At 38.6% G+C, this 20172-nt stretch overlaps 1 protein-coding gene across 5 annotated transcripts in view; it reads left to right on the top strand.

Annotated features, from left to right (window-relative positions):
* The window catches only part of Oseg6 (intraflagellar transport protein Oseg6), a 745559-nt gene that overhangs the window by 513662 nt on the left and 211725 nt on the right, over window positions 1–20172 (top strand). The window lies entirely within an intron of this gene.

Raw genomic sequence — 20172 nt, 5'->3', positions numbered from 1 at the left:
TTGAAACACTCAAGCTATTGGATGACGTAGATGCTGAAGAAAAGCAGTTTTCAGCATCTGTAGAGTGTGTGCCACCACCTATGTCCACTTATCTGCTGTTGACACAACCAGGGATTTTTGACCTGGATCTGGTTCTGGTAGTTAAATGGAAACGAGTCAAGCATGTCAACTTCGAACAGACCTGTCAACTGAACACAGAGGTTAGATGGAAGATAAAAGCAAAATGTGTAGCCTACTGGAATAGTGTTGCAGCTGATCTGGAAGAAGTACCAGACTCTATAAATTAGATCCTCAGGAGACTGAGTAGTAAAATCAGATCAATAAATGACAACATCAAGAAGGTATATGGCACCTTTGTTAGTTCCCCTGTTGAGCACCACCTTCAGTGGTGGAAGGTATTCTTCCAGCAGCTTTATAACCACAACCTACTCCAGGGGCAACCACCTGAACTGCCACCCATTGACCTGCCAGAGAATCCATTCTTCAATGGTGAACCAGTGGTTGAGAAGTGAAAATCACAATAAGATCATTGAAGAATAGAAAGGTGCGTGCCCAGAGTGTATCAAGTCACTGCTGAAGTGATCAAAGCCAGAGGAGATGTCTTGCTACAGTGGCTCCATGTCCTTCTGACATGCATCTAGTGCTCAGAATGCATCCCAGCAAAAAGCCATCATCGTACCAATCATGAAGAAAGGTGATAGCCTGGACAGCCTTCTTTCAATCATTGGCAAAGTATTCATGAGGGGGGGGGGGGTCATACAAGCAAGAGTGCAGAAGTACTGTAAACAGACCAGCCATGAGGAACAAGCAGGTTTCAGGTCACATCGGGCCTGCAATGATCAAATATTTGCCATTCACCAACTGATGGAAGCAAGAATCGGATATGGGAAGTGAACTGTGATTGTCTTTATCACAGTTCTGCATTGAACAGTCTGCATTTAACTGTTCAATGGCCTGCCTTGTGGAATGCGTTAGAAAATGAGCATGTGCAACTGAAGATCATCCAACTCCTCAAAGCATCATACAATGGTTCAGCAGTGTACATATTCGAAATGAGCTATCTGAGGATTTTCCTGTCTCTGAACTGGAGTCTGTCAGGGAGATGTCGTTTCCCGCCCCCCCACTTTTTAACATTGTGATTGACACCATTATGAGAGAAGCTTACAAGGGTAGATGTGGAGTTCAGTACAGTGTAAACAACTTTCTGACTGACTTGTTGTTTGCAGATGACAACACCATATTTGTGACACAGATGCAGAGGCTACTGATATTCTTTACCACATTGCCTGTATCGCCCAACTGTATTTTCTAGGAATCAATGTGGACAAACTAAAATTATGACCACAGATGGATCACAGCCTGATGTTTATCTTAATGGTGTCCAAATTGAGCAGGTCCATAAATTCAAATATCTGGGGTCACTTGTGCAAGAGAAGAAAGTGGCATCCACCACTGAAGTCAACAGTAGGATTGGTCAGGCAACAAAAGCCTTCACTCAAATGGTGCTTCTGGAAGAGAGCCCACATCTCCACAAAGACCAAAATTCGCCTCTTCCAGACACTGATCATACCAATCCTCATATATGGAGCAGAAACATGGACTCTGCTTACATCAGACCTGAACAAGCTCGAAGTCTTCTAAATGCAATGCCTGCGACAGATCCTGGGCATCTGCTATCGAAGAACAAATACAAAAATATCTGAAAATATCTTCAGGACTGAGGTAAGGTAGTACAACACCGGACAACTCACAGCAAAGGTGAATCAAGCTCTGTATTCCTTGTCTCAGTATCTCCCTTAATGCGCAGCACATCTCCTTGCGGACATGTATACTGCTATGCATTAAGGGGGGGGAGCACTACCCATACCACTACCCTTACCTCAGTCCTGAAGATATTTTCAGGTGCAACCTTTGTTTGCTCACACTTGGATAAGGGATTAAACTAAATTTATTATAGTCTAACCAAGTGAAAAATAAACTTTCAACATCTTTCTCTAAATCCAGAGTAATTTAATAATAAGGTGGCACATCTTTTGGCAATTCCTGTAGGTAAGGATGACCTCTCCTATTGCTTCTGCCTTAGTATCTCCACTCTGGGCCTGGCTCCCACTGACGAGACCTCAATAGAGGTCGAAACCAGTATGGGTAGTGGCCCCTCGCCCTTAATGCATAGCAGTATACATGTCTGCAAGGAGATGTGCTGTGCATTATGGGAGATACTCAGACAAGGAGTAGAGAGTTTGATCCACCTTTGCTGCGAGTTTCCCGGTGTTGTACTACCTTACCTCAGTCCTGAAGATATTTTCAGGTGCAAACTTTGTTTGCTCACACTTGGATAAAGGATTAAACTAAATTTATTATAGTCTAACCAAGAAAAATAAACTTTCAGCCAATATCTGCATTATTTGGAAGTCTCTTATCTTATCAATAAGGAAGGAAGAATGAAAAATGAGAGAGAGAGAGAGAGAGAGAGAGAGAGAATTTGTATGAAAGAAAGAAAGTATCTGAATAAACTAAAGAATAAAAGTGAGGACAATAAGAAGAAAAGATAGAAATAAAAATGATAAAATGGAGAAACTACAAAATAAAAAGAAGAGGGAGTAAATAAACAAGAAAGAAAAATGAATAGAGAAAGAAAGAGAAAATTAAAAAATCAGAAAGATGAAATTAAAAAAAAAGAACTGGAATGGAGGATAGATAAATAGAAAAATAGAAAGTTAGAAGGGGAAAAAAAAGAAAAGAAAGATTGGAAAGTCACTAATTAATTCAAAAATAGTTAAGCCTTCCAGAGAAGACAATGTTTAGTGAAAACTATTGAATTTACCTCACTAAATTGGTTTCTGCATTTGTTATTTTAAGGAATATAAAATTAAGGAATGTAAAAGAGAGAGAAGAAGAAAGAATTTAGTGAACATCAAGAGTGAAAGAAAGAGAATTTAAATCATTATGTGCAATTTCAATATTTCATTGTCCAAATATTATGACAAAAATAATTATGATGACCACCTAATATGCATAAATGTTGCCTTATTTGAACGTGTCCCTAGAATTCAAAGAACGAATAGGTTGGGAGTGAAATGAATGTGTAACCTTATTAGGCAAGATTTTCACAAGAACATAATATGGAAGAAATATCATGAGAACAAGAATGAGAGGAGTTATGAAATATATAAACTGTAGGCCAGAAAAGTTAAGCATTGTAGGGAAAGCAAAGTTACAGTATGAAAGGAAATTTACTTTGCAGGCTAAAGGTAACAGGCAATTCAAAAAGATTTTATTTTTATGCTATAAGTAAAAGAAAGAATAAATAAAACTACTTATATTTTGTCTATGTTATATTGATGAAACTTATCCCTTAACTATATCCCATGCACTACTAACATCCTTACCCTGCAGTGTTTTATGCCTGGCACAGAATTAAGCTTCTTCCTAAGCTTGTGAAATCACATGCTTTGTAGTTCCACATATACCTCTTCTTGATGGAATATTCCTCACGTTTTGCAATCTCCCAAGTCAAGACCATGTGGCCACCTTGGTTATGGATAGCTCTTCTGATCCTGTGACCAAGTCCAATACTTTACCCCCCCCCCTCCATCACATGCTTCCTTAAGTAATTATCTCATGGTAGGTGCATAAATTCTATTTCCTTCCTGCCATGTGATCTTTCTTCTTTCCAGTCTATATCTCCATAGTGAGGTCTCCCATAATAATCAATCGACCTGTACTCATACTAATTTGATGATGCATGTCCTCCAGATCATCTGTGGAACTCCGTGGCCTATAACAACAATCAACTGTATATTTTGTCTTACTGGCCTTAATCTCACACCAGATTGCTTCAAATGTACAGCCACCTTCCTGCTTGTTGCCTTTTTTTTTTTTTTTGACTGCAATTCATCTGCTATCATCAGCAGTACTCTTCCCCCCCCCCATCCTATTTTCTCTGATAATAAACCCTTCACATTCAATCCCTGTAACTACATCATCTGCTGTTAACCAAGTCTCACTAATGCCTGTAACTTTTGGCAAGGTTGCAATAACCAATGCCAAAAACTTCTCCCTCTTGTTCCTGATACTTCTGGCATTGATGTATAGAAACTGCAGCGTCCCTTTAGGCCCCCACCCACTTTTACTTCCTGAATTGACTACCCTATTCAATATTTTTGCTTGAGAGACTAGATTCCACACTCGATCATTGTCACACTCACTTACCTCATGGGTGCCTTCACACAATCCCACCTGCTTCCATCCTAATTGCTTAAGTTTTCCTGAATTTGCACTTCAGCATGCTTAGTGAACAAAGATCTCACCACACACACCTAACACCAAAATCACTTAGTTGCAGTTCATCAGCATCGTGCAAAATCCTTTTTTCAGTCAAACAGAGACCACAGATCAACAAATTCTACATCATTCCTTCTGCACAATCTACATATAGACCCATGCCCTCCTCCTCGGTTTGCCTGTATCATAGTGTTGTTGGAGACTTACAACTTCACTTTCTCACTCTTCAGTTTTGCCTCTGCTAACAACTCCTTTACATCTGCTCTCATAGAATACTTCACTTCAAATCATTTATACCAAACAAGACAATAATTTCCTTTGACTTACCTTTTTTGCATCCAGAAGGCATAACTAATATTGGGAATTTTTGCACCTGGGAAACACGATTTTGTCACATTTTCATTAAGTACTTTCCTGATCATTGAGTCTGCATACATAATTTTCTCCTATACTTGTTTTTCTTATTTGTTTGGTCGGTATTTATTATTCCTTTGGACCACCTGCTTAGTTCTCTTTTTATCCCTGCTAATCTCCTGTCACTTCTGCAATTTTTCAATTTTGCACTTTGTCCTATGAAGTATATCATTCAAGCATGCAGATTCTTTATTAATGTCCACTTTGTTCTCTATTTCCATGGCTGCACATTCAACATTAATAACATCCTTTTCCATCTTACCATTGATCCTAACAGACACTCGCTTTTGAAACTCTTAATACATACTCCCTCTCTCTCTCTCCAGTTTCAATTTCCTTCCACATATTCTTTAATTTTCTCAATGAATACATTGCACACTCACTGCACTGAATAAAATTTCACAATTCAAATTGCCTGACACCATGATCTTTGCTGAATTTGTTCATCACATTGGTGCCATGCCGAAATACCACAGTAAATATTATTATTAAGAGAGAGAGAAAATCTAGGCCCCCCCCCCCTTCTTAGCAGCCTTCATTATTAGCTTCCAAGGATGCCCTCTTGTCCTTTATCATAAAATGAAAAATTTCATCATTTGAAATCCTGTCTGTATCTTTAAGAAGTTTGTAAGGCTCAATCATATCTCCCCTCTTTCTCCTGTTTGCTAGTGTCTGCAAATTCTCAATCTGTCTTGATAATCAGTATTCCACAATCCTGATATCACTTTTAACACTCTCCTTTGTACTCTCCCAATATATATCAGAATCACAACAGAAAACAGGAGACTAGACCTGTGCACAATAGTCCAAGTGAAGTTTATCAAAGCCTTGTAAGGAGGCAAAATAACATCCTTATCATTATACGTGAAAGTTTGTTTCAGCATTGCAATTATCTTTTGAGTTGTATTTTCAATCTTTGCCACATGGCCTCTGAACTTCAACTTCCTATTTCTCTATTAACACTCTAAGATCCCTAGCCTCATCAGTTTCTTCTAGCCTAATCCCACCTATGTAATACAACATGGGATATCTAAACACACTGAAGTGAATGACTTTACATTTACTGACATTGAACTGGCACCCATTTTCCCCATGCCCACAATTCCAGCCTATTCAAATCATTCTGCAAAGACTGCATATCAGCAGCATTCCTGATTACCCTACCTATCTTTGTACTCTCCCAAGCTGTATGTTGCTTGTCAAATCCTTCCCAATATCATTAATGTACAGATTGAATAACAGTGGACCAAGCACTGATCCTTGTGGTACACCACTAGTTACCTTAAATCTTGCAGACTCACATCCCCCCCCGTATACTACTTTGCCAGAATACAGCATGGCAGCAGTCTGCCATGCTGTATTCTGTCAAAAGCCTTAGCAAAATTCAAAAGTATCATGCTGTATCCATTCCCCTTGTCTAGTTCAATGGTAACATTGTTACAGAATGTGAGCAAGTTGCTAAAACATGACCTTCCCTTAGTAAACCCATGTTGTTCATTGCAAAGCAGAGATTCACTGTCAACCCATTTCTGAATGCAAACCCTGACCAATTTTTCCAAAATCTTCACCACTACTCATGAAATACTAATTGGTCAATAGTTGGATACATCGATCTTTGCACTACCCAAGTACAATGGAATTACCATACATTCCTTCCATTCCTGCAGAATCTTCCCTGTTCTGAGACTCATATTAAACAGCCTGGACAAAGGAATTGTCCGTTCAGCTGAACACTCTTTTAGCACACATGCTGATATCCCATCAATCTTATTGCTGAATTCGTATTCAATTTGTGCAACAACTCTAATATAAATATAAAATATAAATATATAAAATAATATATAATCTATATAAATATAAAATCTTATATAATCTATATAATATAAAATATAAAATATCACAATAAATATGTTATAATAACACTAAATATTCTAAAAACACAAAAATCTACACTAATACACTATAAAATACTAATTTTCTAGGGAAAAACACACTAAAACAGATAAAAATCACCAATTTCACATGATGGGTAATCTACACGACCTCCATATAACCTCAAAACCAATCTTCCAATATACCCACAAGAAAGAACATATCTTAAAATCCTTTAACCCCCATGTTTCATCAAATTGTAATAATTTGATGAAACATGCAGCTGAGGACTGATTTGTGCAACAAAAGAAAGACTTTTTTTTTTTTTTTTTTTCCTAAGGATTGCAAATGATGCAGCAGTGTTATAATAAGTGTATAACACTTTGTGGGGCATATGTAGAATAATGTGTAAGCTACATGGTTCTATCTCAATTCCTTCATGGTGATTACATCAACTGGTAGAAGCGGTTTGGTTAGTAGTTGGTGGAGATGGAGTTGTAGAGTAGGTGCCGTCCCTCAATAAGTCTTTGAACTCCTTGGAGGTGTACAACATAATAATAATAATAACTTTTCGCCACACCCTTATATATTGAATATTAATTATAACTTTAATTAATACTTACGATATTTCAGCACAGTAAAATTGCCATCATCACAGAACAATGGTATGTGGACACAGGAACTAACACTGGGTAAATGTGGCTGAAGAATGGCAACTGCAATTGCGCAGAGTCCTAAATCATGTCTCCTAGTGGGCTAAATTGGGTTGTCTCAGCCATTGGGCTGAAGATCTGAGGATGAGCACTTTCCGATTTGAGACAGTTTCATGCACCCAAATCTATTGAAGTTTGAAAGTTTCTCAGGGCTGAGACAGATTTCAGGGATAGCCTCTCATATTTGTATTTGGTGCGATGGTGTAGTGTGGCCTTCCGGTATATCCTGTGGTGGGTGTCTAAAGCATGGTCAGCAAGTCCAGAGTGGCTATAATGGTGAGACCACATATAGTCCATATGTTCAGAAGTGTTGATACTGGCCTCCCTGTCTGTTTAACCATAGTAGGATAGCTTGCAACGGCAAGGAATCTGGTAAACACCCGACACGACTAAGGAATGTGACTGGTCTTTCGCAGAGCAGATAAGGGATGCCAATTTTTTATGTTGTGTAAGTAGTTGTAAGGTTGTACAGTCACAAGAACATTAATCCAAACAAGCTGAATTTTCATCAAATTTTTGATTTAGGTTAGGTTTGCATTTTGTTTCAGTTCACAATAATTTTGGTTTACTATTTTCAGTTTTGGTTTTAGTTTACTATTTTGGTTGCGTGCTGCATGTTTCAACTGTCTCTACAATGCTTATTAATAGTGTTCTGTGTTTTTACTAGTGTAAACAAGTTAACGTTCATAGTGTTTTATTCTTTTGTATCTGTAAAATAAATGCATGTCCAAGAAATCATTTAAAAATATGTACTCTTTCTCAGCACACATTCATGACTCAAAGACAAACTGGTGTTGGTTTGTGTGCTGTTATGCAATTTTAAAGAGGTTTAGGGAGATAGGTACCTTTTCTGTTGAAAGAAAAGGAAAATATGGATGAAAAAGGAAAATTACAGTTACTGAAAATTGTTTACTTGTTAGGAGAAGCAAAATGAATTCAAGATCTACTCTAGACTTAAATAAAGACTTGGCAGCTAGTGAGATTAATGTTTCTGAAATGACAGTCCGTCAAAGATTGTTGGAAGCGAGGAGGACTGACGACAGACCAAAAAAAAAAAAAAAAAAAAAGGAAACAACTGTTGATGAAGGCTATGCAGAAAAAGAGGCTCCATTGGCAAAAGTGTACAAAGATTGGACTGTTGAGAAATGAGAGAAGGTCATATTCTCAGATGAGAGCCATTTCCTTGTCCGAGAAGAGCAAGTACCCTGTGTTCACAAATCAGCAGCTGAAGAATACTTCTCCCACCCACCTTCAACAAGTTGCTAAACACCCAGCTAAAAAGATGTTTTGGGGCTGTTTTACACAGCACAGTCCAGGATCACTTGTGCTTGTTGATGGTATGATGTATTGGTCACTTTTCATCATACCATCAACAGGCACAAGTGATCTGTTTGGTATAGTAGTCTCATCTTCCAGCAGGATCTTGCTCTGTTCCATACTTTAAAAAAAAAAGTGAAAGTTCCTCAAAAATCACAACATCCATTGCTTCAGTGGCTAGGTAATTCTCCTGACATAAATTCAATAGAAAATTTGCAGGGCAGGAGTGAAAAAGAGACTTTGAAAATTAAATTGTCATACAAAGGATAACATAAGACTTAAGACGTACGTTATCGTTGTCCGAGAGGCTAGGTACCCATTGGGATATGAGAAGAAATTGGTCCTAAGATCCAAAGAAAATTCTAGGGAATTCTAGATTGGCTATCTGATAGTTATCAGAAAGATGTGTATGGTGGGACAATATCAAGAAGGTAGAAGGTTACAAGTGGAGTCCCACAGGACTCAGCACTGGGACCTGCATTGTTTAATCTTTATATCAGTGACATTGTCACTGGATTGCATGAGGATATTCATTTGTTGCATATGATGTGAAGCTAGGAAGTTTTATTAGTAATAGTGAAGATGTGGAAGCCCTGCAAGAGAATTTGAATAAACTGAACAGATGGGCAAATCAATTGGGGGTGCCAGACTTGCAGAGATAAGAGTTGTATTTCCATTGTATAAAGCCCTGATTAGACCACACTTGGACCATTGTTCTCAAATTTGGTCCCCAGGATTTGAAGAAGATAAATTAACTGTGGAAAGGTTTCAGTGGAAGATAACAAAGATGGTTTCAGGACTGGATAATGTTAGTTATGAGGATCGGCTGAGAGAATGTGGACTGCAGAGTTTGGTAGATAGAAGAAGGTGATATGATAGAAGAAGGGTAGTGTTTGTGGATAGCTCCTGAACAGATAAGTAATATTTTGAGTAATAATTGGTGAATTTGCATAGCATTGTTTACTTTTAGTATTTTAGCGTGTCTGGGTGATTTTGTGTGTTTTATGAATATTTTAATAGTAAATTGATAGATACGATTATCTGTGCACATGGCTCCCATAAAGAGGAATACAAAGATGGCATCCAGGTCATCATATTTGTCTAAAAATTTTAACTTAAAAGATTTCATTCAGTGTACCATTTGCGAAATGTATGCATTGAGGAGAGCGGTTGGAGTCTGGTTAAATAACGAAAGTGGAGTGAATGTGTGCAAAAAGTGTAAAGAATGTGAGGATTTAAAGAGTGTTTCAGGTCGTGTGAGTGATATCGTTGTTGAAAGTGAGAATCTAGATAACAGTGATATGCGAGGTATGAATGGTGATATTTGCGAGGTAATACCTGATAGCTGTGAGAGTGGCATTGAAAGTGAGAATGAAGGTAAACATACAGAACAATTGAATGAATCATCGGAGAATAAAAATGATGACACTGATGCAACGAGTGAGATCGCTTTATTATGTGGAGCGATACATAGGGCAATTCGGCAGCTGGAGCATTGGCAAAAATGTTTACCAAGCATACCGACTAATAATCGGCAAAAGTATGATCGAAAAATAGGGGTATGATAGTGAGTGTAAACAAAATAAAAGAGCGAGTGTTGTATGGAGATTCCTTAGTAAAAGGTGTGTTAGTTGAGAGTTTAACAAAATCATACCAACCTGGTGTGAACGTTAAGAATGTAAGCGAGTCAATTAGAATGCAAAAGCAGAAGGTGAAAGAATTGATAGTGGTAGCAGGTACAAATGATTTGAAAGGAAACAAAATGGCTATGAGTGAGGATGTGAAGGAATTGCTTGAGGTAGCAAAAGAGAAGAGTGAGAGAGAGAGTTAGGATGGTGAGTCTGTTGCTGCAGTATGATAGTGAAGAGTATGGAAGGAGGGCCATAATTGCTAATGATTTTATACGTGAATTATTATTATTATTATTATTATTATTATTATTATTATTATTTCGGGCGACTCCAGGAGTCCTTAGACTCATCGAGGGAGGCCCTAAACATCATGTCCACCCAACTATGTGATTACATTCTCACAGTATCTATCATACCTTGTCTTGAACTCGTTCACCGTCTTAGCACCCACAACAGACTCTGGCAGCTTATTCCACTCATTTACCACTCTAAAAGTAAAGATCCCAGCTCTAACACCCCTGCTAACCACACTCTTGCCCAGCTTCCATAGGTGTCCCCTAGTTCTCTCACCACCAGTCCTGATCTCAAAAATATCCTCTGAATTAATTCTATAGAATCCCTTTAGCAATTTGAATGTCTCAATCATATCTCCCCTCCTCCGCCTATCAACTAGTTTCTGCAACCCACAAATCTTCAACCTGTTCTCATATGGTTCATTCCATAGACCTGTTATCATCTTAGTCACTCGCCTCTGGATCCTCTCCACCTCCTCCTCATCAAGAAGGAACCGAGGTGACCAAATCTGGGCACAGTAGTCGAGATGAGGTCTTATCAAGGCTCGGTACAGAGGTACAATAACTTGCTTGTCTCTGCTCGTCAAGGTATTTTTCAACAACCAAGTGAGTTGATGAGCTGATTTAGCTACTTTTGCAATGTGCCCCCTAAACTTCATCTCCCTATCCACCAACACTCCCAAGTCCCTGGCCTCATCAATCTCTTGGAGTACAGTTCCACCAATGTGGTATACTGCTGCTAATCTTTTCACCCCAAAATGCATAACCTTACATTTTGTCACATTAAATTGACATCCATTCTCCTTAGCCCAGAACTCCAATCTATCTAAGTCATCCTGCAAGACTTTGACATCTTCTGCATTCACTATTGCCCTACCCAACTTTGCATCATCAGCGAACAAATGAATTGTTCCACTTAGATCCTTCCCTATATCGTTAATGAACAGATTAAACAGCAGTGGTCCAAGAACAGAACCCTGCGGCACACCACTAGTCACAGGCCGTCTTTTGGACTCTACTCCTGAATAAACTACTCTTTGATATCTCTCCATCAACCACCCAGCTATCCACCTCACCAACCCTATATCCTTCCCATATGTTGAAGTTTACGGATTAGTATTCCATGTGGTATCCTGTCAAACGCCTTTGCCAGGTCCAGCAGTATCACTGTAAACCCATTTCCCTTATCCAGTTCAGCTGTCACCTTGTTATAAAATTATGCAGTATGAGTGGTGTGGAATTTGTGGATGTGTGGAATGAGTTCAATGGGCAAAAGGATTTATATAAAATGGATGGTTTACATTTGAATGGATTTGCTGTATGGAGACTTGAAAATGTATTGTCGAATGTAGTGGAAGTGAATGTGCAGAATCAGGGAAACTAGAGTTATTAAGAAGGGGGGGGGGGGGGTGTAGATATGCAGACTTTAGGGAAACAGTTGAGTGTGTGAATGTGTGTAATATGCCCAAGCGAGTAGGAAAGACCATGAATCACAATGGGATAGTTAATATAAGGCATCAAAATAGGGATGGAACAATTCGGCTTCTGCAATTCATGTATACTAATGCCAGAAGTATTAGGAACAATTTGGCCTTGGGCACTTCCAGACCACAGGTTATTGGCATTAGTGAAACATGGCTGACAGAAGATGACACAGCTAGTGGGATCTTCTAGTGGGATTGATGTGAGGGGGATATGGTGTGTTCAGGAGTGACAGGGAGAATAAAATGGGGGGAGGGAGTGTTATTGATGATAGCTGATGAGCTACAGCCAAGGAGAACAGAAGTGGAACTGCAGGATAGAGAAAAGAGCACATTTGAGGCTATTTGGTATGAGATTGAAACTAGCAGAACAAAATATACAGTTGGGTGCTGCTATAGACCAGGTGATGGAATAGATGGTGGAGATAATATGCATAAGCAAATAGAAGAAATGAGTGGAAGGAGGGTAATTATAATGGGAGATTTCAACTATGGTAACACTGATTGGAAGTGAGGAGAGGACACATGGGAGGAAGGAATTGGATTTTATGCGGTTATTAAGGGATAACTATCTGCGACAGCATGTAATGGAAAATACTAGGGTTCAGAGAGTGCTTGACCTAGTAATTGCATCTGAGAATTTGGCTGTAACGAATATGACCACGTTGCCACCAATCGGTGAGAGTGATCATAGGGTCTTGACTTGGGAGGTGGCTAAAGGTGTGGAATTTACAATTAAGACAGGGTACATGTGTAATTATCGGACTGGTAAGTATGACAAGCTTAGGAGTTTGATTGGTTCAGTACCATGGCATGTACAACTGCAAGGGCTAGAAGTTGAATTACCTGGGAGGCAGTTAAGAAGTGTTTGCGTGAAGCAATGGCTGACTGTATACCTAGAGGCCGAATAATAAATCAAGTAGGGGTTAAATGGATAAATAACACCATTAAGCTTGAGCTACAAAAAAAGAAACAACTACGAAGGGAATTTAAGGAGAAAGGTGACCGGCAGGCACATGAACGGTGTAAAGCTCAGGCCAGAAGGGTAACGAGTGTGGTAAGAAAAGCAAAAAAGGATTATGAAAGAACATTAGCCATGCAGGCTAAAGAGAATCCCAAAGTTTTTTCAATATGTTGCAAGTAAAAGAAAAAATCTATATGGCAGAATGATTTTAAAGAATGTCGATGGTAGGGAGGTAACCAAATCAGTTGATATAGTTTAATTACTGAGCAAGCACTTTGCAAGAATATATCATCCAGGTGGTGACATTGCAGAAATGAATGAACCAATAGATTATACGGGAACTGTGGTGAATGAAGTGGAGGTGAGTAGTCTATTGCAAAACCTCAATGTCAATACATCTGTTGGTTTGGATGGTATACAAGCTCGTGTCGTACGTGAAGCGATTAAAGAATTGTCAGTACCCTTGACCATTTTGTTTAATTTGAGTCTCAGGTCTGGGTTAGTCCCGAGTAGTCCCGAGGGTGTGGAAAGAGGGGGGAAAATAGGTCCACTGCATAAAGGAAGTTCCAAGACTGCTGTTGTAAATTACCGACCGATTAGCATATCAGGAATCATTGTCAAGGTCTTGGAGAAATTAGTCAAGAGAAGAATACAGGATTGGATAGATAAAAATGGGATACTGTATGGGGGACAACATGGTTTTGGGAATGGTAGATCATGCCTCAGTAACTTGCTCACGTTTTATAACACAGTGACGGCTGAACTGGATAAGGGTAATGGGTTTACAGTGATTCTACTGGACCTTGCCAAGTCTTTTGACAGGATACCATATGGAACTCTAATCAGTAAACTGGAGCAGATGGGGATGGATATAGAGTTGGTGAGATGGATAGGAGGGTTTTTTAGAGATACCAGAGAGTGGTTTATTCAGGAGTTCAGTCCAAAAGACGGCTTGTGACTAGTTGTGTGCCGCATGTTCTGTTCTTGGACCACTACTTTTCAATTTGTTCATTAACGATATAGGAAAGGATCTGAGAGGAAGTGTTCACTTGTTTTCTGATGATGCAAAGTTGGGTAGAGGAATTGTGAGTGCACAGGATGTCAAAATTTTGCAAGATGATTTGGATAGTTTGGAGGACTGGGCAAAGGAAAATGGATGTCAATTTAATGTGGCAAAGTGTAAGGTTATGCATTTTGGGGTGAAAAGATTAGCAGCAGTATATCACATTGGTGGAACCGTACTCCAGGAGATTGATGAGGCCAGGGATTTGGGAGCATCGGTGGACAGGGAGTTGAAGTTTGGGGGGGGGGGGGGGGGCGGCACATTGCAAAAGTGGCTAAATCAGCTCATCAAATCACTTGGCTTCTGAAAAATACTTTAACAAGCATAGACAAACAAGTTAATGTTCCTCTGTATCGAGCCTTGATAAGACCCCATCTAGACTACTGTGCCCAGATATGGGCACCAGGGTTTCTTCTTGATGGGGAGGAGGTGGAGGGGATCCAGAGACGAGTGACCAAGATGATAGCTGGTCTGTGGAATGAACCTTATGAGAACAGGTTGATGATTTGTGGGTTGCAAAAATTGGTTGATAGATGGAAAAGGGGTGATATGATTGAGACATTCAAATTACTGAAGGGTTTCTATAAGATTAATCCGGAAGATATTTTTGAGAATAGGACTGGTGGTGGGAGGACTAGGGCCATACATAGAAGCTGGGCAAGAATGTGGTTGGCAGGGGTGTTAGAGCTAGGTTTTTTACTTGGAGAATGGTGAATGAGTGGAATAAGCTGCCAGAGTCTTTGTGGGTGCTATGACCGTGAATTTCTTCAAGGCGAGGTATGATAGATACTGTGTGAATGTCAAATAGTTGTTCTTGACATGATGTTAGGGCCTCCCTTGATGAGTCTGTCGACTCCTTGGGGTTGCCAAAAATAATAATAATAATAATAATGATTGAGACTTTAAACTGTTGAGAGATAGTTACAGGGTGTACACGTGGGAATTCTTTTGCTTGGTGGAACAGGGCAAAAGGAGCAAGGACAAGGGGCCATCCTTGGAAGTAACGAACGGAAGCTGTGAGCAAGAGGATGTGGAGTGGTTTCTTTGCATGGAGGGTGGTTGAACCATGGAATGCATTACCTGATTGAGTGGTGAGAACAAGAATGGTCAAGGAGTGGAAAAGACTTTGTGTTTTCTAGGAAGGACCTCCCCGTGATGAGTCCTTTGATTCCATGGAGGCCTGAATAATAATAATAATGATGATTACAATCCATTATAAAAGTATGGTTTCAAGATGCAGAAATTAGAAAAACATGTTCTACGTTGGTAGAGTCCATGCCTTATCGAATTAATGAACGTATTAGGAACAGAGGAGCACATGTAAATTATTAGGTAAAGTTGGAATTTAGTTATTGTACTTATTTTCTTGCAAAATTAAAATTTTTCTTTAAAATGCGAGTGTTCAGATTAATTTTTTCACTACCTTTCTACAGAAGGGTAAACTGCAGTTGTATTTCTACAGAAATAAACCTTACAACCGCTTACAGACCACATAAAAAACTGGTATCCTTTATCCACTCTGCCAAAGACCAGCCACATTCCCTATACCGTTTACCAGGTTCCTTGCAGTTGCAAGATATCCTACTATGTCCAAACAGGCAGGACAGCTATTCTCAGAATTTTTGAACACATGGACTATATCTTCATTCCACCATTATGGCCTTGCTGACAATGCTTTGGACATCTTCCACAGGATATACTGGAAAAAGGCCACTCTACCCCACTGCAAAAAATACAAATACATTGAAAATATTTCCACTTGGTTATACTATAAATTAAAGATACCAAGAAATTGTATTCTTGGTTTAATCCTTTGTCCAAGTGTAAACAAACAAAGTTTGCACCTGAAGTAACTTCAGGGCTGGGCAGCTCATATATAGATGCTAATGACTTCACATCCCTTGCCTTACTACCCCATAATGCAAAGTATATATCCTTACAGACATGCATATTGCTGTGCAATATGGGAAGAGTCACAACTCAGACCAGTTTCGACCTTTATTGAGGTCTCATCAGTGGGAACCAGACAATACCAAGACGATACCAAGAAGTGATACCAAGGGTGAAGTAATGCAGAAGTCATATTTTCATATATGAGATGCCAAAAGGTATCACACCTTATTACTAAAATACTCTGGATTAGAGATAGGTATCGAAAATTTTTCCACTTGGATATATTATAAATTAGCCTCTATATACAAGTTGCCCAGTCCTGAATTAACGTCAGGTTCAAACTTTGTTTGCTTAGACTTGGATGAAGGATTAAACCAAGAATACAATTTCTTGGTATCTTTAATTTATAAAGATATGAGAGGCTATTCCTGAAATCTGTCTCGGCCCTGAGAAATTTTCCAACCCTTAACAGATTTGAGCGTTTGCAACTGCCCCAAATTTGGGGAGCACTCATTCTCAGATATTCAGCCCAACTTCATTTGCCTGTCTTCATTCTCGATAGATGTTGAAAGTTTTTTCACTTGGTTATACTATAAATTAAAGATGCCAAGAAATTATATTTTTGGTTTAATTCTTTATCCAAGTGTAAGTAAAGAAAGTTTTTGCTTGAAGTAACTTCACAACTAGGCAACTCGTATACAGAGACTAATGACCTCACATCACTTGCCTTAGTGATGGATCACTACCCACACCAGTTGAGACCTTTATTGAGGTCTTGTAAGGATATGTGCTTTGCATTATTATTATTATTATTTGACACCTCAATGGAGTCCAAAGACTCATTGAGGGAGGGCATCTGCTCGACAACTGTCTCCATAACTGAATCCACCAACTGACCACAACTACACCAACAGGATCTACCGCCGACCACCACTAGTATTTCCAAAGACAATCACAAACATCCATGCCCAAGGCACGATTCGAACCTGCAGCCTTTTGGCTGGAGAGCGGGTACGTTAACCACTTGGCCAGCCAGGCTGGCATTAATGGATACTAAAGCAAGTGATGTGAAGTCATTAGCCTCTATATACAAGTTTCCCAATCATGAAGTTACTCCACATGCAATCTTTGTTTTCTTGCATTTTGATAAAGGATTAAACCAAGAATATAATTTCTTGGCATTTTTAATTTATTTCCTTCATTCTCATTTACCCACTGTTAGTGCCTGTGTGTGTGTGCATATCACTGTTCTGTGTTCCCTTGTTCTGATGATGGCAATTTGACTGCCAAAATATCAGCAGTATTAATTAAATTAATATTCAGGATATGTGGTCATGTTCTCAAAAATAATAGTTATGAATAACAATTGACCAACCACATCCCTGGGGTATACCACTGGTCACCTTAAATCTTGCAGGCTCACATCCACCATGTAAATTTTTTTGATATATGTCAGTCAGACATTCTCTTATCCAAGCTAATAGTATATGTGGGTGGTCTGAAAAGTTCTCTGCCTTGACCATAAATGGCAACGCTATCGGCAACATTTTTTTTTTCTAAGTTGGTGCATCTGTCATAAGCATCCATGTGAAATTGCAATTCATTCTATCACGTAGTTTGTTTTATACAGCTGTCAGAAGCCAAAGTGTTGTCTGTATCCTTTGAAATGGATAAAATTGAGTATTGTGCAGTTATAAAATTCTTTGTAAAAGAAGGTTTAATGCCAAAAGAAATTCATTCAAACTTCACAAAAGTTAAAGGGCACTCTACTCATTCGTTTTTGAATATTACGAAATGGGCTGCCGAGTTTAAACGTAGCCGTACCAGCCTTGAAGATGATCCACATGAAGGACATCCAAATAGTGTAACAACACCAGAAATCATTCATCAGTGCATGATATGATATTGGATGACCAGTGAATTGAAGTATGTGAAATTGCTGAGACTATAGGCATTTTAAAAGAATGTGTAGGATATATTTTGCATGAAGAATTGCAAAATGAAAAGGCTTTGTGCAAGATGGGTGCTGCACTAATCAAAAATGCACTCGCATGAAAATCTGTAAGCAGTGCTTGCAATGTTTTAACGAGAATAAAACTAATTTCTTGCATCGATTCATTAATAAGGATGAGACTCAGAATTCACCATTACACATCAGAATCCAATCAGCAGTCAAAACAGTGGACAGAAGCCGGTTGTTCAGTGTCAAAGAAGACAGGGTCATGGCATTGGGGTTTTGGGATGCTAAAGGCATTTTGTTTATTAATTATCTTGAAAAGGGTAAAACAATATCCAGGAAATATTATTCCAATCTTTTAACCAGACTATACGAAAAAATTCGTCAGAAAAGACCCGGTTTGCAGAAGAAAAAATCATCTTTCATCAGGACAATGTACCTGCACACAAAGGTGTTTTGGCAATGGAAAATTAAGGGTTCTGCACTATGAATTGTTGGAACATCCACCGTAATCTCCAGATTTGCCTCCCTCTAACTTCCATCTCTTCCCAAAACTAAAACTCTTCCTCGCTGGTCAGCGTTTTTCTTCAAAATCAAGCGGTGATTGCAGCTGTAGGGGGATATTTTGCGTTCCTATATTGGTTCTCTTACTGAGAACCAGTATAAGGATGGGATAATGACATTGGAGCATCGCTAGAATAAATGTATTCGTCTTAAGGGAGATTATGTTGAAAAATAAAAATAATTTTGAAATTATAAATTCATTTTTTTATTGTTAGGCCAAGAACTTTTCAGACCACCCATATATAATACAGTCATATACATGAGGGTGGTCTAAAAAGTTCTCGACCATAGATAGCAACACTATCAGCAAGATTTTTTTTTTTAAAAGTTAGTACATCTGTCACAAGCATCCATGTTAAATTCCAAGTCATTCTATCAAGTAGTTTGTTTTATACTGCTGTCTGAAGCAAAAGTGTTGTCTGTATCCCTTGAAATGGATAAAATTGAGTACTGTGCAGTTATAAAATTCTTTGTAAAAGAAGGTTTAACAGCAAAAGAAATTCATTCAGAGTTCATAAAAGTTTATGGGCACTCTTCTCCTTTCTTTTCAACAATTAAGAAATGGGCTGCTGAGTTTAAACATGGCCTTACCAGCCTTGAAGATGATCCACTTGAAGGACGTCCAAAAAGTGTAATGACACCAGAATCATTGATCGAGTGCACGATATGTTATTGGATGACTGGCGAGTCAAATTGCGTGAAATTGCTGAGACTATCGGTCCTTCAAAAGAACGTGTAGCATATACTTTGCATGAAGAATTGCAAATGAAAAAGCTTTGTGCAAGATGGGTGCCATGCTTGCTCACAGCAGATCAAAAACGTACTTGCATGAAAATCTCTGAACACTGCTTGGAGTGGCATTTTAACAAAAATAAAACTAATTTTGTGTGTCGATTTATTACTATGGATGAGACTTGGATTCACCATTACACACCACAATCCAAACAGCAGTCAAAACAGTGGACAGAAGCTGGTTGTTCAGCACCAAAGAAGACAAAGTCGGTTCCATCAGCAGGAATGGTCATTGCATCAATTTTGGGATGCTAAAGGCATTTTGTTTATTATCTTGAAAAGAGTAAAACAATAACCTTGGAATATTATTCTGACCATTTGCTCTTTGCTCTTCCAGTATCTCTCTCTCTCTCTCTCTCTCATATCCTCTTGTATTTCATATCAATTTTAAGTATTTTTTTTTGGTCAGAGCACAAATGCCGCTTTGCATTCTTATATCTTTAATTTTTACACTGGAAAGCATGATTCCGCCATATCCTCATCAGGCACAACCCTAATTGATAAGGTCTCCTTGATCTTTTTTTGAAAATTCATCGAAAGAGATGAATTTTCAAAAAAAAAAAAAAAAAAATTAATGTTCAACATGAACTTCAAGATGGGAAGGAATCTGGTATGACTAGGCCTTGTCTTGAGTAGAAATCCATCAAAGATCTATCTTTATCACTAGTGCTGCCATTTTCTCCAAATTTTCCCAAACATTTATTTTGTAACAGAGTCATTTCTTGCCTTGCTGTTTAGGACATCAACAAGAACTAGTTGCTCTCTTCTTTATGTCAGCTACACTTTCAGTGAAGAAATTTTTTTCACCACTAACATCTTCAGAATTTGTGAGAGGACATTAGGTCAAATATATCACATCATCCATTTTTAGAATTTGCACTTAGAACTCTGTTTGCAGATGCCTTCCCATCTTGAAGTTCATGTTGAACATTAA

Source organism: Typopeltis vanoorti, chromosome 13, assembly GCF_054136105.1.
Source record: "Typopeltis vanoorti isolate ZY-2024b chromosome 13, IOZ_Tvanoo_1.0, whole genome shotgun sequence".
Taxonomy (NCBI): domain Eukaryota; kingdom Metazoa; phylum Arthropoda; class Arachnida; order Uropygi; family Thelyphonidae; genus Typopeltis; species Typopeltis vanoorti.
The sequence above is the reverse complement of the archived record's forward strand: the minus strand, read 5'-3'. Positions and strand labels throughout refer to the sequence as shown.